The sequence below is a fragment of the Mangifera indica genome, chromosome 2 (genome assembly GCF_011075055.1).
Source record: "Mangifera indica cultivar Alphonso chromosome 2, CATAS_Mindica_2.1, whole genome shotgun sequence".
Lineage (NCBI taxonomy): Eukaryota > Viridiplantae > Streptophyta > Magnoliopsida > Sapindales > Anacardiaceae > Mangifera > Mangifera indica.
The window spans coordinates 11,572,621-11,589,420 of record NC_058138.1 but is presented as its reverse complement, the minus strand read 5'-3'; positions in this window follow the sequence as shown (position 1 = coordinate 11,589,420).

The following is a 16,800-nucleotide window of genomic DNA, read 5'->3' as shown; positions in this document are numbered from 1 at the left end:
GTCACCACTGGAACGGAATCAAACATACACTCAGTTACCTATGTGGAACTAGAGATTTGAGATTATTCTATTTTGTCAAATTCTCTAAAAATCCTAGTTTGGTTGGATATGCAGATGTTGGTTATCTTTCTGACCCCTATAAGGCCCGTTCACAAAGGGGATATGTTTTTACTTATAATGACACAACTATATTATGGTGCTCCACTAAGCAGACCTTGGTTGCAACTTCTTTAAATCATTCAGAAATTTTAGCTCTCCATGAAACTAGCCGAGAATGCATATGGTTATAGTCTGTCATTCATCATATCCAGAATGCATGCAGTCTTCCTTCTACAACAGACATTCCTTCCATATTATATGAAGATAATGCAGCATGTATTGCCCAAATTAGAGGTGGATACATCAAAAGAGACATAACCAAACATATCTCACCGAAGCTTTTTTACACTCATGAGCTCCAGCAGAGTAAAAAGATTGATGTCAAACAAATAAGATTTAGTGAGAATCTTGCAGATTTGTTCACTAAGACACTACCGACATCAACATTTGAGAAGTTAGTGTATAACATCGGTATACGACAGCTCAACAAGCAACCAAGTTAATCCTGCTACAAAAAGGGGGAGCGTTCATCAGGGGGAGCATTCATCAGGTAAAATTTTGAAGTTTATCCAATATTGGACAAAAGGTGCATTGCACTCTTTTTTCCTTCACTAGGTTTTGTCCCACTAGGTTTAACGAGGCAGTTTAAACACGTCCAACGCTAACTTACAAAACATTTAATAATTATGTTCCTTTGCTTTGGTTTTTATCCCACTGGGTTTTTCCTTAGCAAGGTTAATATAATTATCTATAAGTGGTGGAAATCCAAAGGAGAGCATATCTGGTGGATTTTTCAACACATGCAGTAAATGTTAACAAATAGCATGGGAATGCATTAAATTAGCTTGGAAAATTGACTTGGAAAATTGGCTGTAAACATAGCCATTTTTGTTGACTGGAGAGGCGGCAAACTCCTATAAATACCCCCCTTCCTCTCTTCATGCAACATATATATTTCTTCATCCAGAAATCAATTTTCTTCAATTGCTTTTGTTGTTCCTCCCTTTCCTTCTCAATTCTTCTTTAATCATTTATCTTTTTATACTTGTGTATTAAATTCATAACAGTTTGGCCTTATTTCAATATTTTTGGTGTGACTGCAAAAGACATGATTACAAGCCAAAGAGCCAACACTTGGATTGTTACATCAAGTCATTGCCGTATCCGTACAAGCCAACTTCAATTTTTTAAATAAAATTTTCAAACCAAGCTATTTTCTTTCCCACATGGCTGAGGGCTTAGTATTCAACCAATGGATCACCTATGTTCCATTCCAATCCAACATTAGTGTACGCTTCCAATTTCAACGAGTTAGGTATAAAATACAACCCGTGAGTCAATATTTCTCTGATATATCTGAGCACTCTTTTTTATGCTTGCAATTGCCAACTGATTGTCTTTAATTTTCGAAATAAATAAACTAGAATCTGATATAGAGCTAATGAAACCCTTTTCTAATTGATAACCTTTCAACCTTTCAAACTATATCTTTGGAGCTTGTTCCAATTTATATATGGCTTTGATTAGTTTGCACAGATGTTTTGGTTTATTATTACTTGCAAAACAGGTAGTTTGAAGGTTTTAGGGAATAAATTAAGACAAGGCAACTAAATAAATTCAATTTTTTTTTCTTAAAACCCTAATCTAATTCCTTCATCAATTAAATCTTTAATAATAGAACTTTCTCTTGAAATCGTAATCTAGTTCCTTTTAATTTGGGTTGATTGATTGGTTTTTAGTGAAATTAATAATTTTATTTAAGCCTAATAATATGACACTTAATGGGTTGTGGTTTTGGGTAGTCCATAAGACTGGAATGTCACTTAAGAATAAGCCTGGGATCCATCCTAAAAGGTTTGGGCCCAATTTACCTAAAGAGAAAGGTCAAAGACATTAGTTTCAAAAAACACAACAAATCCTAGTTGCATTAGGATTCCCACGTGTTCTAGTCCAACATGGACTCTTAGAGCCCTAATTAAATTATGTGTCTCAATTCTTCCGAAATTATTATGACAATCCTCAAAGCAATGCATCTCAACTCCAATACTTTAATAATTCACGTTGATTCAAATTCGAAGGTTTCATTAACATTGATAATTCAACCCCCTATGACAAATTGATTCTCTTTCATGTTAGTAGTAAATAAGGTTGTAATTATATTTCAGTTACTTATTTCTTTTATTCAAATGTTATGATTAACCTTTAGCAATATATCACGATTGTCTAAATGACAAATTTTCAGTAAAAGATATAAAGTTATTAGAGATCTGATTATCATATAATCAAATCCTTTTATCATTATCTAATATGTCATAAAAAAAAGAGACACAGAAATAACGTCTACCTTAAATGATCCCTTAATTATTAAATTCTTGAACTAAAAAGCAAATACCTATTAATATTGGATAGATGAATATCTTATTTCCAATATGGACATAGATTTTGATAATCATTGACATTAATCAACTAGAATTTATTAAATTTTTTTTTCTCTATTTGGGAGTGATAAATTCTATATTGATCTATGCATAGCCTTAATGAACTTCTCAATATGTCTGATTATAATTGATCTTACAACCTTTAATTAAAAGTTGTGCTTAGTAGCATAAAAAATTATGTCATTTGGCATATAAGGTTTTTTACTGATGTCAAATTTAAGAATCACAAGTATTACTATTTATTAGAGGATTGATTCCATAAATACTAGGTTACCATCTACATGGAACCTTTAGTGGGTTAGTTTAGTGAATTTATTCATGATAAACACCTATACATTATACCAATTTATCCACTGAAGGAAATAATAGACATGATTCATGCCAAATTCTGTACATTCTGAAAACAATGAAATAGTAACTTTTTGCACCCAGATTCATGTTTTTGTTCGATGGATAATCCAAATGCAATTTGGGGTGTGACCATTTGTCTTTTTCACAACTCTATTTGCTTTTATATTACCATTTTATTTTCTTTGGGAGACTTGGTTTTTTGCATTTCTAGAGTCTATCAAAGTTGGGAGGAGAAGCAGAAATTGATAAAATGATGTAATCAATTGGGATAACAATTTTTGGACATATATATAATAATCCAATTGCCATCCAACTTTTTCTACAATTGCCTTTTGACAGTTTAATGTAATCGGCTCGGGTCAACCCATCATAAGTAGACCCAGTCCAACATCTCTCACTCATATATGACAGAAGACCTAAACCAAATACTTACAAACAGAAATCCCATAGGTTGTACATTTCATACTTGCAAATATATTGTGTAACCTCGTGAACAACTTGCACTTAGGAGTTAATTACTATATATCTGTGAGAAATAATATAATTGCTTCAATCTAAATAAAATATAATAAAATGTTAGTCTCATTATACCTAAGACTTACTCGATAACACCAACTACCTTCAATCCTTCAATTATTATCGTATTATTTTCTTATCTATCTATGATTAAGTCAATTCTCTTATATGAGTGACAAGATCGATTAGCTAATGGATACACATAATATATAAGTCTTCCTCTTTTACTCGAAATTGTCAATTTAAAATTAACTACTTTTCTAGTCATGTTCATTAGATCGAATCGTGTGTGGCCATAAGTGTCAAACTAAAATAACAAACATTAAAAGTAAATATAAACAAATAGTAGAAAGTCTAAGGGTATCAATATGACGTAAACCTCATAAAGTCTCACACCGTGAGGGAATATTGATTTATTCTCTCACCATTTCAATTGGTCAACTTATGCACGCATGGACTGAAACATGTGCTATAGTGTGTATTCTCCATAAATGTCATTACATCAACACTGTATAGATCTTAGTTCAATCGCTACATTTAGCACCTAATTTGAGTTCTTAATCACTTCCACACTTGCAGATATTTATACTTATTAAGAACTTACATCTTGTAAGTAATGCCCTTTGAAGGAAAGTCTTACTAAATTGCCTATTTTGAGCATGCATTTAACTTAAAACAAGTAATAACTTCATTAAATAGCTGAATAAAACTTCATTTATTAAAACTTATAAAATTACTAAATTACCCTTATTAAATTAAACAAAAAGCATTCAAAAGATGTCAAGTCAAGAAATGAAAGCTAAAGATCATAACATGTGTAGTCTAGTATATAAATGAAATCTAAATAAAATAAAAACTAAAAAAGATGGAAATGCCCTCGCTGCTCTACACTTGTAGATTGTTGCTTATCTCAGAGCCATCACGATCACTTGTAACTATACACAAAAAAGTAAGGAAAGTGAGTGGTAAAACACTTAAAAAGTAAAAGACTAAACTAATAACTTTTATTAAAATCCTAAAATACCCTTAAAGTGGACCCATAATAACTCTATCATCCAGAGTCAGCATTAAATTCCTTTATGGCTAATGATAGGTCCTCTGTATGGTCTTTGTACTCATACTATCCTCTAGGGTTTCCTTAGTTGTATGTCATAACTCTAAGGTCAAATTATGTCCCTTTCAATCACTAGGGAACCATTCATTCAAATTCCTATCTGGCGTGACCATACTAAACTCAGTGGAAGCATCTGAATCTAAAAACTATAACTAAAGTCGTACACTAGATTGATCAGTTTGGATCAGATACAATGATTTGACATCTTAGCTACATGAGTTGTTTTCTGTTTCATTACACCAATTACTCAGGGCCTCACTGTAAGTTTGGAGCGACTGTTATCCTGTTATCACATCTTGGGTTATAGCTAGATCAAGCTTATAGACAAACTTTTCGATCCATCCTTTCTCTATGTTGGTTATCTTAAGGGTATATCTTGTCAAGTGATTAAACTTGGTAGAGTATTCTTTCATTGAATTTGTACCTTGTGTCAAGGTGAGAAACTCTTATGCTTTGATGCATGTCACATTTGCACCCCTATATTCAACCTTAAATCTCCCCCTGAACTTAGACTAACACATCTCTGAAATCTTAGTAGTCTCTTGGACCAAGTTTCACCATATTCTTGCATTGGACTTGAAGAAGTAGGTAGCATATCTGATTCTCTCTTGGTTGGTCATATCAAATAGGCTCATAACACTCTTTACCGATTCTAGCCACTCCTAAACTATAATCAAATCTTTAGCACTATCAAATTTCTAAGATTGGTACATACTAGGTAGGTTAAAAATGGGAAGTAGTTGAGCTTTAGCTGGTGTTGCTATTAGTGCCACTGTTGATGCTAAAGTCACCTCTACAAATCTCTCAGGTTGTGCCAATAATAACTATGCCGACTTACTACCCTGATTTGGAATACCTCCTTACTCCTTGAATATCTCTTGAAAAATATCTTTGACATCATGAGCACTCAAACCTGGCTGGGAAACTTGAGGTTCTACCCTTTCACTTTGACTTCTTGTAGGTTATCTATCTGAGTGTTTTTGGTCTTCGCTTGGGTTCTTCTCGTCTTTCTTGAAAAACCTATAATTATAAGTCTCCATAAAACTCAACAAGTATAAACAAAGTAATCAGCTGCAAGTGCAATCATGAGGCGTGAGGGACTTACATTCCTGTTGAATTTATCTACACAAATACTTTAAAACACCTTTTGGGTACCAAAATCATGCCTTGATACTAACTTATAATACCTATCTCCAAAAATACCACCCTTTAGCAGAAAGTGTCACTAAATTGCCTATTTTGAGCATGTATTGAACTTAAAACAAGCAATAACTTCATTAAATAGCTTAATAAAACTTTATTTATTAAAATTTATAAAATTACTAAAATACCCTTATCAAATTAAACTAGAAGTTTTCAAAAGATTTCAAGTCAAGAAATGAAAGTTAAAGATCATAACATGTGTAGTTTGGTACATAAATGAAATCTAAATAAAACAAAAACTAAAAAAGATAGAAATGCCCTCACTGCTCTACGCTAATGGATCACCGCTTGTCCCGTAGCTATCATGCACTTACATATAAAAAAAATAGGGGAAGTGAGTGGTAAAACACTCAGTGAATAGGAGATTAAACTAATAAATTTTACTAAAGTCTTCAAAATGCCCTTAAACTGGGATACTACTCTTAGGTACGTAGAGTACTACTATGTACTTGAGGTCTCTATATTATTATTTAGGACGACCCTTAATTCTCTAGCCTAGTTCCCCTATTCTTTTCTTTCTCTTGTCCTAAATACATGAGTGGTGTACCTTTAGACACACGAAGGTATGTTTCTTTGATTTACTCGCACACGACCACCTCCCAATAGCTTATCCTTGTGTGCTCCTATTCATTGATACATGGCTGTGTATTTAGACTAGTAGGGTGTGTGCCTCTTTAGGTATTTATTCTACATTCATTTTCTATTCTCTTCCCAATTGTACTACTTCATAAGAGTATTTTGATAATTTCACCCCACACACGGTTGTGCTAATGTTATACATAAGAAGTCCACGTGTCCTAGTTGACCATCAATCGGTCAACGACGTCCATCAATCTTAGGATTGTAAAAAAACTCATCCCAAATTTTAGAGATCACATACACAAGCGTGTGTCCTATACCACACGACTGTGTATCAATTCTAGAATTTGGAGGAGTTGACCTGAAATCTTACACTAATCGTTCTCTATGCAATTCCTTCATCTCAAAGCATGCTAATTACATTTCTTGTTTATTCATAATGCTTTTCAAGTATCCAACCAACTCAAATCAAGAATCATCACATTACAAATCCAAATATATAACAAGGCAAAGTGTTTAGGGCATCAACACAAGGGAATACTCATAACATCATCTAAATTACCAAATCATTAAAATATCTCCTCCCCATCATTGGCTGCCAAGGTTAACCATAATGGCATAATAGATATATTATTATGGTAAACGACAATCATCAAATAACATGGTTTGGTCATCCTATATTTAATATGTACCCAATCAACTATCAAACTATTATTATGGACAACAATTCATCACATTCAATCATGCTTTGGTTTCAATAGCAATTATCATCACATGCTTAAAAATCATCAAAATCGTCTCAAAGTGGATAACATCACATAACAGGTCCTACTTACCTTAACTCTATAGAATATTGAGCAAGCAAGCAAGCAAACCCTTTTTACTTTTCTCTCCTTATCACCACGTCATCGAAATCATGTTGTTGAAGATGCTACACAATAGTCAGATTGTCGAACTCTCTCCCTCACTCAAACTTTAGGGATTTTGTGCATTTAAGGATTATGAAATTATAATCCCAAGAACGTAGTGACGTGTCATATATAAATTGAAGAAATGACAACCTGAATGTTTCTAACATCTAACTTCATGTAATTTGTGCCAAAAGCTAAATTTCATTAAATTTAACACAACAACAAAAAAATTCATGATAAAAAAAACACAGAATGCTAGATAATCATGAAACCTTGGCTCTGATACCAATTAAGAAAATAATGAACATGATTCATGAAAAATTTTGTACATTTTGAAAATAATGAAACGATAACATTTCGTATCCAGATTCATGTTTCTATTTGATGGATAATCTGAATGCAATCTGAGATGCGATTGTTTGTCTTTTCTATAACCTCATTTGTTTTTGTACTACCATTTCATTTTGTTTGGGAGACTTGATTTTCTGCATTTTTGGAGTTTACTAGAGTTGGGAGGAGAAGCAGAAATCAATAAAGTGACATAATCAATTGGGATGATAGTTTTTGGACATATATAATAGTCTAACTGTCATCTAACTCTCTTCCCAACTATCTTTTGATAGTTTAATGTAATTGGATCTAATCAACTTGTCATGGGTATATCCAAACCCAATATCCATAAATAACCTTAACATATGAAATATGTTACTACCTTTTGGTAGGGTTATTAAACATGATGATAGTCTATTTTCATTATCATTGTCCTTACTTATGATAATACTCTGGCTATAGACATATCTAAAATAACTATCTAATGTGCTCATAGAATTCTCATAATATCAAGCTATAATTGATCCCCTCGCCATGGTTCTACAATTTTAAAGATGTTTAGTTTAGACATAAATACCTTTATACAAACAAAAAAAATAATTTATTACTAAGGAATCATGATGCAAATATTGATTATATGACTAAATGGATTGACTCTAGAGTACATACTTAAGCAATTGTGTCATATAAACAACCTTATGCAAATCTACATTAAGAAAGAAATTGATTATACCAATTTGATGCATTTTCCAATCCGAAGACATTGCTGGAGAGATGATAATCCTAATGGTTGTTGGTTTTATAATAAGGCTTAATATATCAAAGTAATATATGCTAGGGGTTTGTTTAAAACCCTTAGCAATTATTTTAGCTTTGAGCTTTTGGACAAAACCATTAACATCGTATTTGTTTTTGTAGACCCACTTATGGCAAACAACATTAACCCTACTAATTCATGGTAGTAGCTCCCAAGTATTATTCCTTATTAAGGTTATGGATTCTTCTGTCATAATCTTAAACCAATTTGGATCAGCTAAAACATTAATCACATTAATAGGTTCTTTAGAAGAATAATAAAAAGAAATCAATGTCAATAACCTACAAATAGAAAACATCAAACTTATCGAGTTATATGGTCAGAATGAGTTTTTGTATGTGATCATTGTTCTTGTACAATTAAATTCATTATTTTCTTTAGAACCGTAGAGGAGACTAGTTATAGAGAAAAGACTAGTGAAATTCAAATTTGTTATATGTTGAGTGCATAATTTACATACATTTAGTATCTAGTCACTAGGTTAGGTGCATTTTAGTTAGAAAATTGTTAGTTTTATTTAATTCTAAGTATAGTTCATGATATTTCCTTACTTTAGTTAGATTTTGGTAATTTTATTTAATTTTAAGTTTATTTCATGATATTTCCTTGTTTTGTATTTATTTTGTGATTTCAAGATATTTAGTGAAGATTTGGAGGCAACTGGAACAAATTTTAGAGCAAATTCGACAACTTACACATAATTAAGTAGGATTTCCTAATGTAGACAAGATTTCTTAGTATAGACTGGAAACTAATACAAACCAAAACAAGAAACTAATACTAGCGTATCTGACAGAACATGTAGAATGCTAGTATATCCAAGATTCTTAAATATGCGCTAGGTGTCAACCCTAAGCTATTTAAATATGTGTTTCATGCAAAATATTAGTTCTTTTTTGCCTGTTCAACCTATTAGTCACCCAAAACTCATTGGAGATCAAAGATTTACTGTGAAAACTGAAGATCAAAGAGAAAAAATCACATATTACTTCAAGAATCCAAGGGGATCATGGCTAAATTTCTTTCCAAGATTTTTTACTTCATCTTTTTTATTCTTTTATACATTATGGATTATTCTTGCCATTTGATTTGTATTCTTGTTATTATTATGAGTGGCTAAATATTTTTTCTAGCGATTAAGAGGGATCTTTCGATCCCTATGGCTATGTAGTTGCTTTTATTATTTGTTTAATAAAATTATGATGATGCTTTTGATTTAATAATTAGAAATTGAACTCTTGTGTGATGTTAATTGCCAGATATCATACATGTTTGTAGGTTGATGTAGGTTATCGAAAGATAGGTAAACTAGTTCATGCAATCATTAAACCTAGAAATCTAAGTCTGGAAATATATTATAATCCTTGTGATTGTCACAAAACTTAATGGTTATATATTAATTGAATACCACGAAAGTAAGTATTCGTTTAATGTTTGCATGTTTAATTCACTTCAAAAGAGGAATTAGGTAAAATAGGATAATCAACTATTGAAACACATCAAAATCATCAGTTACATAAAATTGGAAGTAGTACTAATTATGTTGGATTGATAGTGAAATCTTAACCCCTAGAATTGTTGAATAGATAAAAAAGTTCATTAGATAGGTTATTTGATCTTCAACATTAGATTAATTTAATTAATCAGGTTTAGTTTAATATTTTATTTAGCATTAAATTCAGTTACCTTAGCTAATAAAAGTTGTAAAACAAACTAGTACTTAGCTCTCAATCCTTGTGAGAATAATCTGTTAAGTATTACTTGATAACTTGTGCACTTGCAAGCAAGACATAACAAATGTTTTACGTTGTTGCCAGGGATTGGAGTTAATTAATATTAGTATAATTTGTGACTTTGCTAGACTAGAGTTGTAAATTATTTTATTTAGTTTCATTTTTTGTTTTCAATTTCATATTTTATTTCCAATTTAATTTTTCTTGCTTTTCTTGTACGTACCCTTGCGGTTTATGACAAGATTGACAAGCTTTGGAACTCTAGAGTTTGATCCTCAGATTGAAAGGACTCTTAGTCACCTAAGGAAAAGTAAATGAGAAGAAAAGGAAGAAGACAAAGTAGTGATGGATATGGAGCAACAATTGCTTGACATGAATAATCCACGAGCACTTTAAGATTATGATGCACCTAGAGCTCACGATAGGTTTTCAAGTGTTGTCAGACTTGTGGTAGCAAATAAATCTGAGATCAAGTCATTAATCATCCAAATGATCTAGCAAAATTAATTTGGGGGAGTAACAATTGAAGATCCATATACGCACCTATTAAGATTTTCATAGATATGTGATACTTTCAAAATCAATGGAGTTTCAAATGATATGATCAAGCTAAGGTTGTTTCCATTCTCTTTTCAAGACAGAGCAATAGCATGGCTAGATTTAAGAGTTCTAGGATCATTCACCACATGGCATGCATTTTCTCAAGCATTCTTAACCAAAGACTTTCCAATAGGAGGATCTTTAGAGACAATTTCCACAACATGGCTTGTCAGACTAGTTCCTACTTCAAACTTTTTACAACGCACTCTTGAGACAGATTAATAGTATTTCAGATGTTGTCACTAAAGGTTCTTTCATGAGGTTAACCATAGAAGATAGAAAAGTTCATTAGATAAGTTATTTAATTTTCAACTTGTGTATATGCGAGCATGACACAATATTATGGTTTAGTTTGTTATTTCATTAAGCAATAAATTCAATTACCCTAGCTAATAAAAGTTGCAAAATGAACTAATACTTAGCTCTCAATCCCTGTGGGATCATTATCTTAAGTATTACTTGACGACTTGTGTATATGCGAGCAGGACACAACATCATGGTTTTAGGTAATTTTGATGGGATCATGAGATCCAAATTTAATTTATTTTTAGGTGGCACTAAAAGGGTTATAAAGAGGTGTAAGGTATTATTTTTAGGGTTATATCAGCATAGTAAAGTCTATGATTGGTGACAAATGAGATGTGCTCTTTATTTAAGCCAAACATAGGAGTGAAAGCGATTCATATGTCTTTGTGATTAATAAAGACAAAGGAGCTGTTAATGGGAGCAAGTAAACTTTTAACCCTTTATGATTGGTTTTATGATTCATATGTAATGCATAATATTGTTTCCGTAAACCGATCATGCAGTGTTCATGGTTAAGATCTTGTATAATTCTATTTTAAAATTACTTTCATTGTGTTTACATCATTTCAAGGCCATGAGTTGTATTATACTCTAGTAAAATTACATAAATGTTCTTAGATGGTAAAATCATGATGTAGGGATTTGTATGTATCAACTTATTATGATATGTTTAGATATCGAGGCCATTCTTAAAATGTCCAAAGTCTCGATATTATCTTAACCGAGGACATTGATAATATGGTTAAGACAATCATAGTGTTGAAAGATCACACTTAATGGTGGTGATAGATCTCTTATATCAAAATTGTTTGCAAATGGGTGTGTAACACATAGGTGCACGTTGTGTAGATATGTCCATTAGACTAGCTTGCTAGAAGGATTTCATATTGGATGGTTATCCTAATGTATACATAACATATCCTTTAACAAATGATGGTCCATGTATTCATTTGATATGATTACAATACAATTACATCGGTACGATGATAGACTTTAGGGAACTTACTTTATAAAGATTTTTGCAAGAAACGCAACATTCTCATCAATAGAAGCTACAACAAATGAAACCTTAAAGAAGAACATTAGTTTGAAAAAAATCTTACCTTGGTAATGGGTATGGAATAACTTGATAAGAGATTTGGTTTTAAAATTATCTCTTCAAAGAACACTTAGGGAAAACTTTGCGAACCACGTAAAGTTCTAGTAGCTCATTTATGAGCAATAAGGAAAAAGTGGAAGAACATTTGCTTCGTCCAAAGCCACTCCTAAATACGTGTTGGCTATTTAGGCCATTTACACAACGTGATATCTAGGCCATTTACACCACACCTTAACAATAATGAGATATTTCTTATCATTAAGGAACTAGTATATAAAAAAACATCAACAATTGATAAATTATAGTCATTCTGCCTATTGTTTTGGCCACAACTGTATTATTACTCTTAATTACTACATTTACTCACATGTAACTCTCTTACTATAAATATGAACAATGAGTAAGGGATTAATAACACTAAAATCATAAACGCAAATAGGATAAGTTGTTATCATTATTGAACTATCTTGTAATGCATTTCAATCAATTCAATAATAAAACTGTAGATGTAAACTACTTTAAGCTTTCTAATGGAGCCATGTAAAAATTATTTGTTTTCTCTTTTTATATTTAAATTCATTGTATTTTTGTTTTTGAATTTTACTCTTTTATTGTACTTTTTATTGATACAAATATGTCTATCTATCTATGCAAAAAGACTTAGGTCTTTCATTTTATATGTATTAATTATTATTTTTTTAATGTATTGTTGGTACTGTGCACGTGAATCTTGCACAACATGTTGTAATCTCTCAGCAATAATTCCATCAGATAAGACAACTTTAAGATGAATAACAAGGCAACAACTTCAATCATATTTATTGATGGATAATTACACTTCATCTGTTTGCTCCTGTGTGACAATTGCCTGTCTTGCTCCCTTCACCATTTATTTCACTTATAGATAAATGTTAGGATCTATTTTTCTTTTAAGGTCATTTAAGTATTAATTTTCTTGCATATGGATCTGATTCTAATTGTTGACTTAAAATTACTGTGTCAACGCCACTCAACTTAAGCAAGATATCCAATACAGTATCATAAAATCTTAAATTTCTTATATTGTATTAGACAATTGTCTAATTAAAAACATATTTATAAAATCTGTACACATACACATTAATTTAATTGTAATATATATTATGTGATGTGATGTTTAAAATAAAAGTCTGAATTTTCTCAGCCATAAATAGATACAGCAGTGTGTTGTGCCAGTTTCGACGTGGCCCACCAAGGTTATGGGTCATGTGGGACGTAAGGCCTTTGTAGTTGTAGACATTCATATTTGGTCAACCCACAAAAATTGGAAGGCCCACGAAACAACCCTATACATATAGGGTCAGTGTTCGGCCTTAAATAGATAGTTTATAGGTCGACTCGTTTTTATATTAATAAAAAAATAAATTTTAAAAAATAATTATTTAAATTATTTAATATAAATTTTCTTCCAAATTAATATAACTTAGGATAGTGAATTACAAATTGATCCTCCAAATCGTATTTTGTTTATATTTTCAAATAATGTAAAATTTTTTTATTACTAATGATCATATCTAATCAAATAAAACTTTTTATTTTATCGGTTATGCGACAATGGACTTGTCTTCTATAATTATATATTCTTGACTGGTTCGACAATAGAACTGGGATAACTATTTATTATATGCTTAACTGCCAAGAAGAATCGATACAATAATTTTACATCATGACGACATTAATAAAACAAAAAGTTTTCTTTAATTAAATACAATAATTAATAATAAAAAATACTTTTATATCATTCGAAAATATAAACAAAATGTGATTTAGAAAATCGACTTATAATTTATGATTTTCGGTTGTATTAATTTAGAAAGAAATTTATATTAGTAAATTTAAATAATTATTTTTTAATAAAAAAACCAAACACAAAAAATAATATAAAAATTGAATGAATAGAATATAGAGAAAAAATAAAATTGGAATTGAAATATTAAAATTAAATATAAAAAATATTAAATATGAAAGAGATTGAAAAAAGAAAATATAAAAAGAACGAGAGATCGAAAAATTAAGTTAGGTATGTATGGTTTAGAGACTGGGAAGGTGTGGGTTTGTATAAAAAAATAAAAGAAATTAAACAATTTGAAACTCCAACGGCTACTGGCCAGACAGGAGTCGTTGGGCTGCAAGCAGCGTTGTAGGCTGCAGCCTACATGAGAGAAAAACTAAATTTTGTTAGTTTTTTTTTTTTTCTTAAAATGGATGAATAATATAATTGACTAAGTCAGACTAATCTGCTGGCCTGGCCTTCAGGCTTATGGCACGGCCTGAAAAGCTCCTCGGTTGACATATTTTGGTCGAGCTGATTCGATTTATTTGACATCTCTACCCATAAATATGGACGCACAGTATGACAAAGCAATTTATTTGACATCTCTACCCATAAATATGGATTAACAATTACATTTTATCTCCCGAATTCATTCGGGCCTATCAAGTCTTTTTATCTTGATTCAATGTTTTGGTCCGCAAGCTAGATAAGATGTACGACTACCTGGATCAGCACGACCACAAAATTTGGGCAAAGTCCAAGCTTAACATGATCTGGAAATATGTGGACACTATCTATGCATATTATAAAATAATAAAATAATAAATAAATTAAAAGAAAGCATTGTCTTTGCAGGTGCATGAGAAAGCAATTTATTGCAATTACATTTCATCTCTTTTTATATTTAAATTCATCATATTTTCATCTTGGAATTTTACTCTTTTAATATACTTTTTCTTGATATAAATACGTTTGTTTATCCCCACGAAAAGACTGGGCATTTCATTTTATATGTATTAATTAATTTTTTTATATATATTTTTGGTGTGAATCATGCATGACGTATCGTAATCTCATGTCATGCATGATTCGTTCATGTAAGACAACTCTCTAAGATAAATAACATGACAACAACTTCAATCTGTTAGCTCCTGCATGACAATTGCCTCTCTTGCTCCCTTCACCATTTATTTCACTTATCGATAAATGTGAGGGTCTATTTTTTTTTAACGTCATTTAAGTATTAATTTTCTTGCAGAAGGATCTGGTTCTCACTATTGACTTGAAATTTCTACGTCAACGCCACTCAATTTCAGCAAAATATCCAATATAATATCGTAAAATTTTAAATTTTTTATATTGTATCAAACAATTGTCTAATTAAAAACATATTTATAAAATCTGTACACCTACACATTAATTTAATTGTAATATATATTATGTGATGTTTAAAATAATAGTCTGAATTTTCTTAGCCATAAATAGATACGATGGTGCACTGTACCAGTTTCGATATGGCCCACCAAGCTTACGCATCATGTGGGGTCTAAGGCCCTTGTAGTCGTAGACATTTATGTTTAGTCAACCCGCAAAAATTGGAAGGCCCATGAAACGACTCTATACATATAGGGTCGTGTTGTGTCTAACCTTAAACAGGTGGCCCATAGGTCGACTCGTTTTTATATTAATAAACAAGTAAATTTTAAAAAATAATTATTTAAATTATTTAATATAAATTTCCTTCTAAATTAATATAATTTAGGATAGTGAATTTTAAATTTCCTTTCAAATCGCATTTTATTTATATTTTCAAGTAAAGTAAAATTTCTTTTATTACTAATTATTATATATAATCAAATAAAACTCTTTATTTTATTAGTTGCGCAACAATGGACTTGCCTTCTCTAATTATATATTCTTGACTGATCCAACACTAAAATCGGGATAACTATTTATCATATGCTTAACTGCCAAGAAAAACTGAGTAACTCGCGTTGGTGGTCATTTGACAGTGTCTCTTGCATTTTTTCTATACTTACAACTGTCATAATTCCGTTAATGTCTATTAACAATTTAGTTTCTATTTTGTTTTTAGAATTTTGATAATGAAAATATTCAACATGTTTTAAATGAAAAATGTGTTCAAACAATTGAAATGACTTCAATTTTGCATAATTAATTGATAAAAAATGAATGTGTAAACACTGTAACAGAAACTGTGTGGGCTCTATGTTACATGTTTACTAGTATCAATTCCTGCTCAGTTGAGTCTATAAAAGTAGAGTCGTCTCAGTCGCTTCCACACTTTTTCCGTTTAGAGTAAATTAAGTTTTTTTCATTATAAAAATATTTTAAAGAAAAAAATAATTAACAAAATTATAAAAACAAAAAATAAATTATGTTAAGGGAATTGTGACAACAACAAATATAACAAAAATTATGAGTGACACTGTCTGAAGGTCATGCACGTGAGTTACTCGATTCTTCTTACTACTAGAGTGTACCAAATGTAGTTGTCTAGTTCAAGCGTAGGGTTACCTATAAAGATGTAGTTAGAGAAAACAAATTCATTATGACGACATCAATAAAACAAAAGTTTTCTTTAATTAGATGCAACAATTAATAATAAAAAATAATTTTATATCATTTGAAAACATAAACAAAATGTGATTTAGAAGATCAACTTGTAATTTACGATATTTGGTTATATTAATTTAGAAGGAAATTTATATTAGTAAATTTAAATAATTATTTTTTAAATTTATTTTTTATTAAAAAACTAAACATAAAAAAATTAATACAAAAATTAAATGAATAGAATGTGAAGAGAAATTGAAATTAAAATATTAAAATTGAATAAAGAAAATATTAAATATGAAAGGGATTAAAAG